Source organism: Falco peregrinus, chromosome 5 (genome assembly GCF_023634155.1).
Source record: "Falco peregrinus isolate bFalPer1 chromosome 5, bFalPer1.pri, whole genome shotgun sequence".
Classification (NCBI taxonomy): Eukaryota; Metazoa; Chordata; class Aves; order Falconiformes; family Falconidae; genus Falco; species Falco peregrinus.
This window is the reverse complement of record NC_073725.1, coordinates 48,007,196-48,020,932: the sequence shown is the minus strand read 5'-3', so window position 1 is coordinate 48,020,932 and position 13,737 is coordinate 48,007,196. Positions and strand designations below refer to the sequence as shown.

At 41.9% G+C, this 13,737-nt stretch overlaps 1 protein-coding gene across 13 annotated transcripts in view; it reads right to left on the bottom strand.

The window, feature by feature from the left end:
• The window catches only part of SVIL (supervillin), a 142,487-nt gene that overhangs the window by 74,302 nt on the left and 54,448 nt on the right, over positions 1-13,737 (bottom strand). The window lies entirely within an intron of this gene.

Below are 13,737 nucleotides of genomic sequence, written 5' to 3'. Positions count from 1 at the left end.
TTACAAACAGAAATTAGGCACTTGAATACTAAAACAGATTGGGCAATGGTGATTGGGAGATTTATAATATTACCACTTCAAAGATCCAGCCAAATCACACAAAATACCCCTGAAAAATGAATGCAGAACCCCTAAATCCTCATACTACAGAAGAAAAAAGAAAAAAGGAAAAAAACCTCCAAGAAGAAGAATTCCTTCGTATCTCTAATCAGGATAAACTGCAATGCTTGCTTCAGAAAAACAGCATTGAGGCTGCCAAAAAAATGGACTCTGTTAATCATATCATTATGCTAAACGTTTTGCCTAACTGTTAGTTGGAACACTTAGAACAGACAAGATTTATGGATAACATATGAACAAAATTACTGGTGGGGGTGGGGATTTAGGAACAGACACCACAGCTCCAAATATTTTAATTTGAGACAGAAGGTGTAAAATTGTACAGAAGTATTGTCTAGCTACCATATTCTTTTATTTTTGATGGATTTCGGATTTAAGAGTTGGAACCCTTTATAGTTAATTTTGAAAATCTGATCGTATTTGTTTGAAATGGTGCAATAACCCTGGCGCAGTCTTCCACACTAAACTAAACTACCTGGTCATTCAGCACACATAGAAGCGTTAAATATGTGACTGAAACACACACTTAACCCCATCCAACCAAAGGCAGTAACTGCCTACTAGCTTCCCTCCAACAGACTTCTTCCCTTCAAAACCATTTCAACTAGTATCAGTAGAAAACTCACCACAAGGCTGGGGTTGTCAGGACCATGAAAAGACAGCCTAGAAACACAAGACTGCAGTTCCTGTCTTTTCTTATCCATTTTTATGATATCTGGTACAACAGGACCCTGATCCATGCTGGGAACCTCTATGTAGTGGCAAAAGGTAAGCAATGATGCTGTGAAAGAGACTGCTTAACCACAAGTGAAAAATACAATCTATCAAAAATCTATTAAATTCTGTTGGCTCGCCATGAAGTTGTATTTAGCCTGTCTAGGTCATCAAAACACTGTTTTTCATGCTAACATGTTCTTGCAATGGATAGAAGAGTATGTGCTCCGTCTTGTCTAATGGCCGTGCTATTTGTATTCATTTATTCATTTTTAACCATGAATAACACTGCAGTCACCTTAACTGAAGCACCTTTTATTAGCTGATTCAACAGTCCAGAGCTCCCTAGAACAAGTCACCACAAGAGTCACCCAACACAAGAAAATGGCATTCAAGTCTCTGACTCAGAAATATTTGATAGTACGTACCACGTTTTTTTCTTTACCTGTAACCTTACTGGCTCTCGCATTGAATTCTAAACCTCTTCACAGCACCACCCATAGAACACAAACGAAAGACTGCTACGCTGCCTTAGCCAGGTGTGAGGGCCTACATGTACTTGAGCCTAATATCTATAAAAGCAGTAACAAAAAATACATTCTGTCGACACTGGTCCAAACCTGCCATTAACCTGAAAATCCACTTTATGGCCTAGACATAAGTGCAGATGTGCTTAACAAACAAAAATGAGACAGTGTAGAAATAACAAAGAAGCTGCCTAGTAGCAGCTAATGGGGATGTTCTGGACCAGTATCTGTGTGGGTATATGAATAAAAGAGACATCCAGTTTTGTAAAGGTGTCTCATTTCCAAATCCTGCTTGTGTGAAAACTGCTTACTTGATCTTGTGAATAGGAGTATTACTACCCGGAACATTTTTAAGCACCTGTACCCATCTGGTACACAGTAAGGAAACTGTTTCCCATAAAGAACAGATAAATAATACTCATTTGATAAATCCCATGGCTAGAGTCTTTAGCAAGCCTGAAAGAGAAGTTAGACTTGACAGCTGAGCTGATGCAATAGCTCATGGCTGCCAAGAACCAGAGTCCTACCAGTTTTTCTCTGCAGGATCTCTGCTAGGTCCCACTCCCCTAGTGACCCAGTCAGATGACTAAACTGGCAGTAAATACTCCCTTTTATTTTTTCTGGGTATGCTCTTCAGGAGGTGCCAGAACGAAGGAAAAGGCACAGGATTCTATGATCAGGAAAGGGATCAGCCCTTCCAGCTAAGAAAGGAGGAGCTCAGCTTGACTGTCATCCCCATGTCTGGCAATGTCCCATATCACAGAGAGGAGGTGTGTGTTTGTATTTATGGAGGGAGGGGTCAGACTCCAACATTCCTCTGCTGTACATAATTTCCAACATTTTGTCCTCTGCATCCTCTGGGTAAATGAGGTACAGCACATACAGCTGCAGAAAGACAGAATCTAGAACGCCTTTCACAAATGTGTATATTTTAAATGGGTGCTTGCTTGTGCTGTTCAAATTCTACTCACAGAATACAATAAGAAACCAGTTTCTCCAACAGTTCTGGCTACCAACTGGGAAGGAATACTTGTGATAAGCTTTGCTGCAAGTAGGACTCATTTCCCTACTATTTACAGCTGGCAGGTCAAGAATACAGGGGTCATCTCACAAGATCAAAGAGAATTACGATAGAGGTCAGTAAAATATCCAAGAAAATAAACTTCTGTAGCAAGGTCTTCTCAAAACAAAAATAGAAAACAAACCCCAAACCAAACCAAACAAAACCAAACACCCCATAAAAAAAACTAAACCAAAACGCAAAACTATCAACACTCTACAGTTTGGCTTAAAATTCTCTTCATGTTAGGTTGGAAGGTGATCACCACTCATTGCTCTGTGCACGGTATCTATGAATTCACATTACTGTCACTGCTGTCAATACTGAAACTGTGCAGAATCTGTGACACCAGAGTTTGTTCAGTGTCACTTCAAGATGAGGGGTATGTGCCAAAGCTGCTTCCAATATAAAACTCTTTCAGCCACGAGATTCTGGAGCCTTAGGGTATTAGACCAATCTTATGCACTTCACACACATTGTTAGACAGATGTAACTGTAGGTAACTGACAACTTCCTTTCCTCCTTTCCATCAAAAAAGAACCACCTATTGCAAGACAGGTCTCTGTGCTGTCTCATAATAGCTTTGGCAGTAGCGAAGACACCGTGGTAAAAACAGTAGGTCATAGCAGAGTCAAGCACAGGTGTAAGAAATCTTAGGTTTAGTTTTTTGCTGCTTTTTTGGAAACAGCAGGTTTAAAAGCAAGTGTTTTCCAGAAGAAAAGAAATCCATCTCCAAATGCTTGATGAGGGAAGGAGAAAGAATATTTTGTCCTTCAAAGAGATCCAGTCTCCAGGACCTAGAAGTATGCTCAGCCAAACTACATTATCAAGGCTGTGTTACAAATCAGTAGTAATGTTCTTGTCCTCCTCTGCCATCATTAATTCTTGAGCATTAGCAGCCTCCAACATAAGCAAACAAAGAGAGAACAACAGTTCAGCCGTTAGAAAGGGGGGCAAGCCCAGCTGGAAGTTAAGTTTTGCAGTCATCTGGGCAAAGAGCTAGAGGTTAAGCATGCATACATTTCAAATCTGAGACTGCTCATGAAAGACCAGCTGGCAGCTAAATGTTGTTCTGAAGCTTCCCACAGGAAAAGAAGGAAAATATCTTCCTTTTGTCTGGCAAAACCAATCACTGTAATCAAAGCTGGAGTTTAAACGACTTGCAAAACTGTTCCCAACCTACAGGGCTGCCAAACCCAATGCACTGAGGAATTATGAATTAGGTCCCACCAAGATGAAGTCTTTTTTCTTTCTGAATTTTGATGGCTTATGAATTTATATTTAGAAGTGTTCCTCTGTGATAAGGAGAACTAGATACTTTGTTGTGACTTCCAGTTATCATAAAAGCAAAAATCAAAGCCGCCCATGATGGCTGTTTGAAGAAAGCCTATAAATAAATAAATAAATAAATAAACCTCCAGAATGCAGAGGAAAAAGATCCACAGTGACTGCAAAGAAACTTTCAGCAAATATGTCAGTTTGGTAAAGAGGAGTCTGAGCAGCACTGAAAACTGAGATGAGCTGTATAAATAAAGATGATGAAATCATATTTTCATCTGCACTTCAGGGGCAGAGATCTAAAGGAGCTCATGAATTTTATTCTACTGCTCTTCTTCTGGACAAGGAGAGCACCCTTGCAATAGCAAGTCAAAGTGAGCTGTGCCAAGATCTGAGATGCTGTTGATTGTACGAATGAAGGTTGTTAAGAGAGGGCTAAACTAGACCACTCACTTCCATTAGTCCATCTGACCTCCCCTGCCAGGCTCCAGGCTACTCGCCCACCCCAAGCCACCTTGTCAGTTTTTGGCATGTAGGCATGTGTTTCCAAAGGTAAGTGGCAAGGCACTAGAAAAGCCTCCTTTTTCCTCATTTCCCCTTCCCCCCACTCTCCAGCAATTTCTGCCAAAGTGTTTGAGAAATAATTTAGACCAAAGCTAAAGGACAGGTCAAAAATCTAACAGAAGATTACTTCAGTAGTCAACACTTAACACACTCCTAGCTTGCAAACACAGTACATATTCTGGGCTGGCAATGCCACTCAGTTTTGTCTTCTCCATTCAAATCCCATGTATGTGGGTTTATTTTCATTTCATAAAATAAGGTCATTCCTATGGACTTCTAAACTAGGATAAAGTTTACTGACATAGTATCATCCCTCCAGTGGAAAGCAGATATAATCCTTTTTACTTTGTTTTTTTACCCGTTCCCACTGTGCAACAGTTTTCGAATAATGATCCTGGCAAAAAGATTTCTGTTTGATTACTGATTATGTTTTGGACAAGTCTTCAGATAAACTTCAGCAGTGTTGCCTGTGTGCTGTAGTTTAAAAAAGGTCATATGCAAAGATATAAAAAAATCCCTGATCATTAAGTGTTAAAAAGAAGACTAAGTTTTTTAGTACATGATGACAGATGCATTAAATGGATGGTCTTTTTATACTGGCTATTTACTCATGTGCTCTGGGAAAAGGGAGAACAGTAGGTATTTTTCCATACACACTAAAAAAAGACACCTTCCAGTCCCTAGATTATTATTTCAGATTTGAAGAAATCTTGCTCAAGTAATTAATTTTACAATGAATTGCTCCTAAAAGGAGATTTTGGTACCTTTCAATCTTACAACACGTTTTCAGAATAACGAACATGAAGGTAATGTCCCCTGACATTCCTACATCTCGTATCACTGTTCACAACACCGTATGGCAAGACTGTAGCATAATTAAAAGATCTTCAAGGTTTTCCTCTTTAGGAGTAGGATCAGTCTAGACTAACTCCTTAAAGGAAGTTCAAAGGCCATGCACCCCCTCACATGTGATAATCAGATACACCAGCGAGGCACATTATCCCTACTGCGTCAGACCTGTGGGCCTGAAATGGTAACAGAAGATGTCAAGCATGCACAGGGCCAGACTGTCTAACAGGGTTAGACACGGACTGAGCAAATGGCTGGAAACAAGTATAAGGCAGCAAGTTCTCTCCCAGGAGTATGTACAATTTAAATGATTAAACAGCCCAAGGACTTTGAGAAGGCACAGGTTTTTGCCCAGCAAAACAATTATCGGAGCATTTCACACCATGGCTCACTAAAGCAACTGCAGCTCAGATCGTGAAGGCACAGGGTCAGCCACAGCCCTGTGGACATCCTTCACTGAAGTCATGACACAAGCAGCAGTTTCTTTACTACCGCAGTGAATGAGAGGTTTGCTGCTGCAACAACTCGGGGCTTAAACTGCTTTTGGGGGAGAGTGTCTGCAAAATTCGTGTCCTCCAAACAAGCAGCCAGGGTTTCTAGGATGGGTTTCCCCATCTTCTGACACTTCTGGTCTCCTTATTCTCTGGAAGACTTTCTTCCCCAGTGCAATATAACCACCACAAGGTTCTTTCCTTGCCTGGAGCAGCGAGTGCACCCATGCAGTTAAGCAACACAAAAAGCCCAGCCATGCTACCAAGTTTTCTCCTGGCTGCTCTTAACAACTCTGCACTGCTATCTGCATGCATGTAAAAGCCCAATAAGGGAGCAGAGGGAGGCACACATACCACAAGAAAGAATTTATAACAAAGTTATTTGGCTCTTTGCAATAGTCATCTAAGGAAAACATCAATTTTGTTTACCACTGTGATGGTAACATTTCACAGGCCACATCATATCCCTGCATACTTACCTTGAAATTTAACTGTCATTTTCAAGCCTTAGGCAGACAGCAACCTTGCAAGACAACAAATCCATGACCCTAGCTCCCATCCTGTTTATAGCATGTTGCAATGCTTTCCCAGAAAATTAAATATTTAGTAAGAGAAATAAAGAAAAAGCATGTAATTTATTCAAGAGTTGATGGTCAAGGTAGGGCAGCTCAACTACAAGTACTGCCACTGAAAATAATGTCACTATGAAAAAGCACATGTATCAGACTTAATTTGCATCCAGCATGGCTAAGCAAAAATTCATGAGGAAAGAAAATCTGGTTAGAACAGTGATACTGCAGTTCTGGAGCTTGGTCTCTAGAAAGCAGGTTTAAATTCATAGCAGTCACAGCCTTTTCTCTTTATTGCTCTCATACACTCCCAGGACCCCCACATAAATCAAAAACATGCCCAGTGCTCAGGAGGGTACCAATCACTAATAGCAAGTTAATCACAAGTTAGATCTGAAGAGCTTTCCCAGAGCTGCCCGGGAAAGATTTCATAGCACTGTACTCATCTAAATCTACAGGGATTTTACTGGAGAAAAAAAACAAACACCCAAACAAACAAAAAACCAAACACACACATAGACTTTTTTTATTTTATTTAAAAAAAAGCCTTCTTCCATGTGAAAGTCAGTTTTTATGAGGTGAGTATGAAGCAACTTATTGAAGTCCTGGTCTGCACAGAGGCAGTGGGTGCCAATATTCCCCTTCTCCTGGGAGCAGGATCATTGCTTTAGCCAGTAACAGTCAGTCTTCCAATAAAGGGCATAGGACTGCACAAGAGGAGAGAAGAAACAAGTCCTGAGGTCATACAAAAAGCAAATTAATCCCTCTTAATTCAGGTGTGTGTCAGAAAGCAGGCAGCAGCACATGGAATGAAAACATACTTCTTAGCAAAGGCCACTGCAAAGTGTTTCAGTATATGGAATGACAGCCTTAACCAGCAGCCTAAGCCTTAACCAAGCACATGAAAAATATGTCAGGAAGGAAAACTACAGTTATTAACATTTACATAAAAGGATTTATTTTTTTTACACCATCTCTAGCATAATTCTTGGTATTTGCCAAGCAGAGTTCAGTCTCTGACAGCTGGGCTCAGACAGCAGCAGCTCCCCAGCAGCACGCTGTCAGCACCGCAGTACTGGGTCGTATCTCCTGGGGTCTGCGCTGGATCTGTTCTGGGCTGCACGCTTTCCGCCGCCATCCAGCATGTTCTGTCCCCAGACACCACAGCCACAGCTTGCCTAATAAGGCCACGTGTGAGTTGACTGGCTGGCTTATAGGTCACCCAGTGTTTACCTTGCAAGCCAGCAGCACAGCAGGAGCCAGAGCCTACCTACCCCTCTGGCAGGCAGAGGGGGCTCAGCCAGCCTTCCACAACTGCTGTGCCATTGCTCTGCCATCCCTGCGCTTCCACACCGCAGGAATCTCGGCAGACGGGCACTGGTCAAGAGCTCTGGCTGCTCCCACAGGAGAGGTTAAGCTCAGCCAACAGCTTGCAGCTGAGGGTGACGTACTTTAGTTTTACCACAGGCAGGGTGAAACTGGAGGGAGTTCAGGTACAGTTTTCACCACAGCACATTTTAGGACCACTGGACTGAAAAAAATAATCAGGTTTCTCACTGCATGAATTGCTTGAAAGTAGGCCAGCAGCACAGGTATAAACAGCCACCTTCACAGCTCCAAGACTGCAGACAGGTACCTGTCAACCACCAGAACCAAGTGAACTAGATGAAAGCAAGGTACAGACACTCATTTGAACACTACTATTCAATTATTTAACACTCTTTATCAGTTATGTTGAGAGTCACTGGAATTCAGAGAGATGGCTTCAAAAGTAACGATTTACTCTCCCCAAAATAGCTATCTGGCAATAAAAAAAATAAAATAAAAAATGCTTCTGCTGCTCGCAGCCTCTCATGATTCAGGCTAGTTTTTCCTTTATACCTCTCCTGAGGTAAATTCAAGATGCTAGATTTGAACACCGTTCTATCCTCTTTCCCAGCAGAGTCTGTCTGCAAGGAAAGCTGCAAGATCACTCTGTGGCTAGAGCCAGCAGACAGAGGAGCAGCACAGGTCACCTTCTCCCACAGAACTGCTGTGAGCCCGCTCCGAGGGGTCATTCAGACTGTCTTCTTCCCTACAGGTCAGTACAGACAGTGCATTTCTGTCCTTCATTCTGCCGATGCCTGGCACTTAACAGTAAAATACCAGTTCAGATGTTATTTGTACCCTGATAGTTCTAAAACTGGCATTCAATTTTCTAAGCCCTTTGCTGCCTTGAATGAAGCATCCCCAGTGAGCTTGCTGCTGGAGGGCTGGTAGAGACTGTCCCCTGTCAGCAGGGACCGGCACAGAGAACACAGGTCTACAGGAGGGCACTGGAAAGGAAACCGAGGATCCTGTCCATTGCCCTGGAAACTTGTAGTTCTTCCGTTTTGTAAACTCCCTATCACAGCTGCATAGTTCCAGAAAAATGACACCACCCTGTAAGGCTTAAATACCTACCTAATACTACCAGATATAACGAGACATTTACCAAATAATTCTCACAGCCAGAAAAATCTCTTAACATGCAGGGGATAAAACTAAACCATGGTTATCACCCCACTGAAACAAACCAAACTACCACAGTTATGTGCTATTTCTGCAATGAACCCAGAGTTCACACTATTATAATTAAAAGAGATAGCATATATGGCCAACTCACTCTAAATAGTGCGTGTAAAAAAATGCAGCTGGGAATCATGCTGACAGCTTGTAAGCTTAGCCATTATCATTTTAGGCTGAAGCTGTGCCCAGATGCACACACAGATCTTGGCTCAGAACTAATTTTCTGCTAAAAGTCTATTCTCACCCAATATATGCTTCATTAATACAAAGAAATGGGGCACACACATTCAAAAAAGGGCCAGTCAGACACGATTATACGCAAGTAGTCCTAAAATAAGCTCACTTCGTGTTCAATTTGCTTACATCAGCAGCACAATATGTTCTTATGACTACCTAATATCACAGGATCGTCAGGGTTGGAAGGGACCCCTGGTGATCACCTAGTCCAACCCCCTGCTAAAGCAGGTTCTCCTACAGCAGGTTGCATAGAATTGCATCCATGCGGGTCACTGTATCAATAATGAATGTTGTAGGAAACTAAACAACACACTGGAAATGAGACTCTTAACAGAGTTTAGGAAGGAGTCAGGATAACCCTCAACTATGGAAGTCAGTTGTGCTTCACAGACATCCAGGCTGGGACAAGAGAAGACCCATCAGGCTTGCACTACTTGCTAGGAAATGGGTTCACCCATTTGTTTCTAGCCTCTCAAAACACACACCCACTAACTCAAAGTACTAGGGGGAACACTGTCTGTCCTCTTGGTTAAAAAGGAGAATCTCAATAAACTCAGGCACATCCAGGAAAAAAAAAACAAAAAACAAACCACCACCATGACACCCTCACTAGTGACTGCTTATTTCACGCCAGTTAATTTAGGACTATTTGTGTAACTGCACAAAAGCAAATATTTTTCAAAATCTTTTCCACTTTCACATTTTTCATTTTAAATGTGAGGTAAACTAACAACTGTCTTTCTCCATTTTCCATCTTTGCTTACAGATATTAAGAATTCCTTAAGACAGGCTTCAGGAAGGAATTTTTGGGACAGCTAGAAATAAAGCAGTATCTCCTCCACTGTGCTAAAGATGGAAAAAAATGAAAAAAGAATTAACATTTATCTGTATTCTGAGTATCTTCAATGCATAAGGACACCTAAGTGGCAGAGAAGTCACCCTCACAAAGAAGCATGGCTTTTTCATTGCTCAGGAGAAAGCACACACAAAGTTATACCTGACTGGCGTAGAGTTAGAGAGCCAAGTTCTCACTGAATTCTTCAAGAACAGGGTATAGAAGTAATTTCAGCAAAATCCATGCATATCAAAGGTGATGCTTAAAGAACAGTGTAACGGCTCACGTAAGACCGTTACTTTAAACAAAGGCTGAGGAAATTTTTTTTCCACACACACTTCCCCAAACAGGCCACTTCCTCCAGTAACTTTACAAGAGTCAACAGCCACCCCAGCCCTCGGTCACGAGAGGAAACACATCTACCACGTAATCAACAATCACGTGCTGTAGGCACGCATTTGCTGAGAAGATGGACGAGGCTTCAGTGAGGTAATGGGGAGGTGTTCTTCCCCTGGTGTACAGATGGTCAGCTCAAGCTCAAAAGCAAAACATTGTGACTGTTCAAATAAAATGTAGTGAGCAGAGAAAACGGCCTACACATGGAAGAACAAAGGCAGCTGCCTGGGGAGCTGAGAGGTTTGTTATAGTGCAGCTTCCCTGAGCCACCTCAGGAATGTACAGAGGACAGGCATCAAGGTTACACCTGCCTTGGGGGCTATGTGATGGCTGGGGAGGAGTGCTCCGCCACACAACAGCTTTTACTGTCGTATGAGAGAAGCTCAGCTGTACTTGCCCCAAAGTTCACACATCTTCCTGAAACTAGAACTGCCAGTTCTAGCTCTACTCCTTTTAGTCTCCTAGCTCTCATCCTTGCCAGTCCCTCTCTTCTCATTTTATTTCTGCTGCACTCTCCATACCTGCACTTTCCTCGTGCACCCCATCCTTTGGGTAACCAGACCACACCTGTATCCTTCAGTGTTTTCCAATCTACGTCCACTTTTCCCCTGGCTCTTCTTCAGCTCCCACTGCAGACTTTCGCATTAGAGACCCAGCCCCACCCCACTGGCCCGCTTTACCGACTCCACTCCACATGCTCTCCAAACCAGGCCACTTTCTTGAGCAGGGTTTTGGTTTCCTTTTCAAGGTTTCAGTAAAGGGCTGTCCAATCTAGCAGACTTACTCTCCCCTTTATTAGGCAAGATCTGCACATGGGAAACTAAGTATGTGCATTCATGAGAGCTGAACCAAGCTGGAGCACACAAAACTTAACTTCAGCAGCACACTATGGAGCAGGCCAACAACCAGAGGGTGATAGTGTAAACATGCTGATCATCCCGGACATTTTTCTTTTGCAGGTAAATTCCCTTCATCAGCCAACTTTTTTGTCCCATGAATAGCATCAAAGGAATGCTGTGTTGTTTGAAGAGAGGCACGTGTAATGGAAAAAAAAGAGACGTCCCTTAAAAAGAGATAAAAGACAGGCAGCTTGAACAAATCAGAGTTGGAAAGAATGAAGAACTCCCTAGATGTCTTGATGGTCATTGGTAATTACAGCAATGTGCTAACAACCAGTTACACAAAGGGTGTTGGACTAGGTCCTTGCAAGGGAGGCCTTACAACCCAGGTTTTGAAAACATACCTACAGTAGTATTTGTCTAAAAGTGAGGCAAAACCACTGCTCAGGAATAGTGTGTTATAACTGAAGTCACAGACATGAACAGTACCATGCCACTTAGCCAGCAGGACACAGTGGGACACGGCCCTGTGCCAGGTGATGCTACAAAATCCTCAGTCACTAGAGGCCTGTCACATGTGAATGCAGTTTAGTGTTGAGCACAAGGTTCAGACAGCTCAGACAAGGCAGCAGTACGTTCAAGGGCTGCAGGAGGACAGTGCTCAGGAGGGTCTGCAAAACCCAGCAGGAAAACAGGGCAAGTTCTGCAGCCAGGCTGCTCTTCAGCACCCACATCAAACTCTCTTCAAATCAATGACCTTGCAGTTCTCAGAAGCAATAAGGTATCACAAGCCTTGGCGAATTTGGGGGTGCGTAGACCCCAAAGAAGCTTCATTGCTAAAATGCCCCATCATCTAAGGCTAGACCCACAGTTCACGATTCAAGTAATACATGGCAGTTGTACATGAGCTTCAGCACCTTAATAGAACATGTACAGAACGGGTACACGAGAAATTCACTGAAGTGCACCTAGTTTACCATCAGCACAGTGCCCTGCTCACAGTCTGCAAAAAGATATTCTTATGGCATGAACGTAGTCTTCCTCCTACAGCTGGGACCCTCCTCTGGGTGCCACTTGATAACTTTATTTTGGCACACCAGCACTACTGGCACATTTACTATTAAGTTCTATATCAATGCTCCACACAAAGCACTTCGAAGGCCAACCAAGATGCTTATTTTCCTCACTGCCTTTCTACACCTGACCTGATTTTTATAAGTGCTAATGGAAAAACTGAATAAAATAAAGCAGTAGAAGAGCTAGGTAATCCAGTAGCTTCTCTAAATAAACGATTTAAAAATTTGTATTGCACATCAGCACACACATCTCTTGCTTTCATTTAAAAAATTCAAGTTCATAAATAGTCAAGTAAACAGAAGAAAGCTCAGTCAAGGCTAGAATTCAAGGCATTTAGACTATCTTGTAAGTGTATTGCTTGCAAATTACTAAGTCGAACTACAGCAGTATTTTAAACTCCCATGGAAAGTGTGCCTGCATTAAAACTCTGTACAAGAAACCTCAACATCCTGACAGCATGTGGCCATGCATGAGATCACTGTGAAAAGCTGCAGCATTTTCTTCAGCTCTTTATTTTTGTTTCCTGGGAAGTTTGAAGCCATAATCAGCAGCTTATACCCCAAGTCTAGATGTCAAGACAGCACAGACTGGAGCAAGTCCAGGAGTTGCATTAGCTCACAATATGCAGTAAAAAAAACAAAATCCCTTCCAAGGAGATACAGAGCACTAGAATGCTGTTTAATGAAGGCTGAGCAGAACTAGAGGATTTCTCCTAGAGAGGCCACTATATAGGGATTTCACTTGGAAAGCATAATTTCATTTTTATAGTCAAATTCTCACTTTCTTCCCTCAAGGGTGTGTGTGAAAGTATTCTATTAAACAGTTTGGCATATGTAAGTTCTCAACTAGTTGCTTTTTTGGGAGCTTTTTGTTTGCCAAAAATTATCTTTATTTCTTACAAGTCATTATGAGGAACAGTGTGAGAGCATTTAGTTTCTGATATTTCAAGGGTCTAGGCATGTGTAAAAACTATCTGCAGAGACTCTGGATTTTACAAAGCATTCACAGTAAAAAACAACAACCAATCAACCAACCTTTTTACCAAGAATTTTCATCTATTAACTGTAAGAAAATCTGTTAGAATAAACACACAACTCTTCATTGAAAGAGTCTTATTCACCTATCCTATCTTTTTGTCCTGTATCCAGGAAGCAAAGAAAAGCAAAAGGTAGGCAGCTTGGTAAGTAATCTTGAAAAATGACTTCCAAACAGAAAGGCCCGGAAGAGAAAGGTGGAGACTAAGGGATGTCAAGGTGCATCAGTACCAGGAATGCCAGAAATCTACATCAGTGTAGGTGACTGTCTTGTTTTATTTAAGAAGTCCAGCAGTTGTTTCTCTGTGTTAGTGATAAACTATTTTTATCTCCCCTTTCTGCCCCCCAATAAAGAAACCTTACAGTTTATTTGTTTCCTTATCCAAAGGCTTAACAGTTTCCCGTTCATAGACAATTTTTTTCTTACTATTTTAGACTGTGAAGAAAATAAACAAGTAGAGACTTTAGAGACTGCAGACTTTAGAGACTGCAGCAGGACTTTGACCTCCTTTTAGTTACACTTACTAAGAGGGAGGGTTTGGAAAATAAGATGATAAGAAGAACTCGTAACAGATTTTGGGTCCAAATATGTTAGAATAA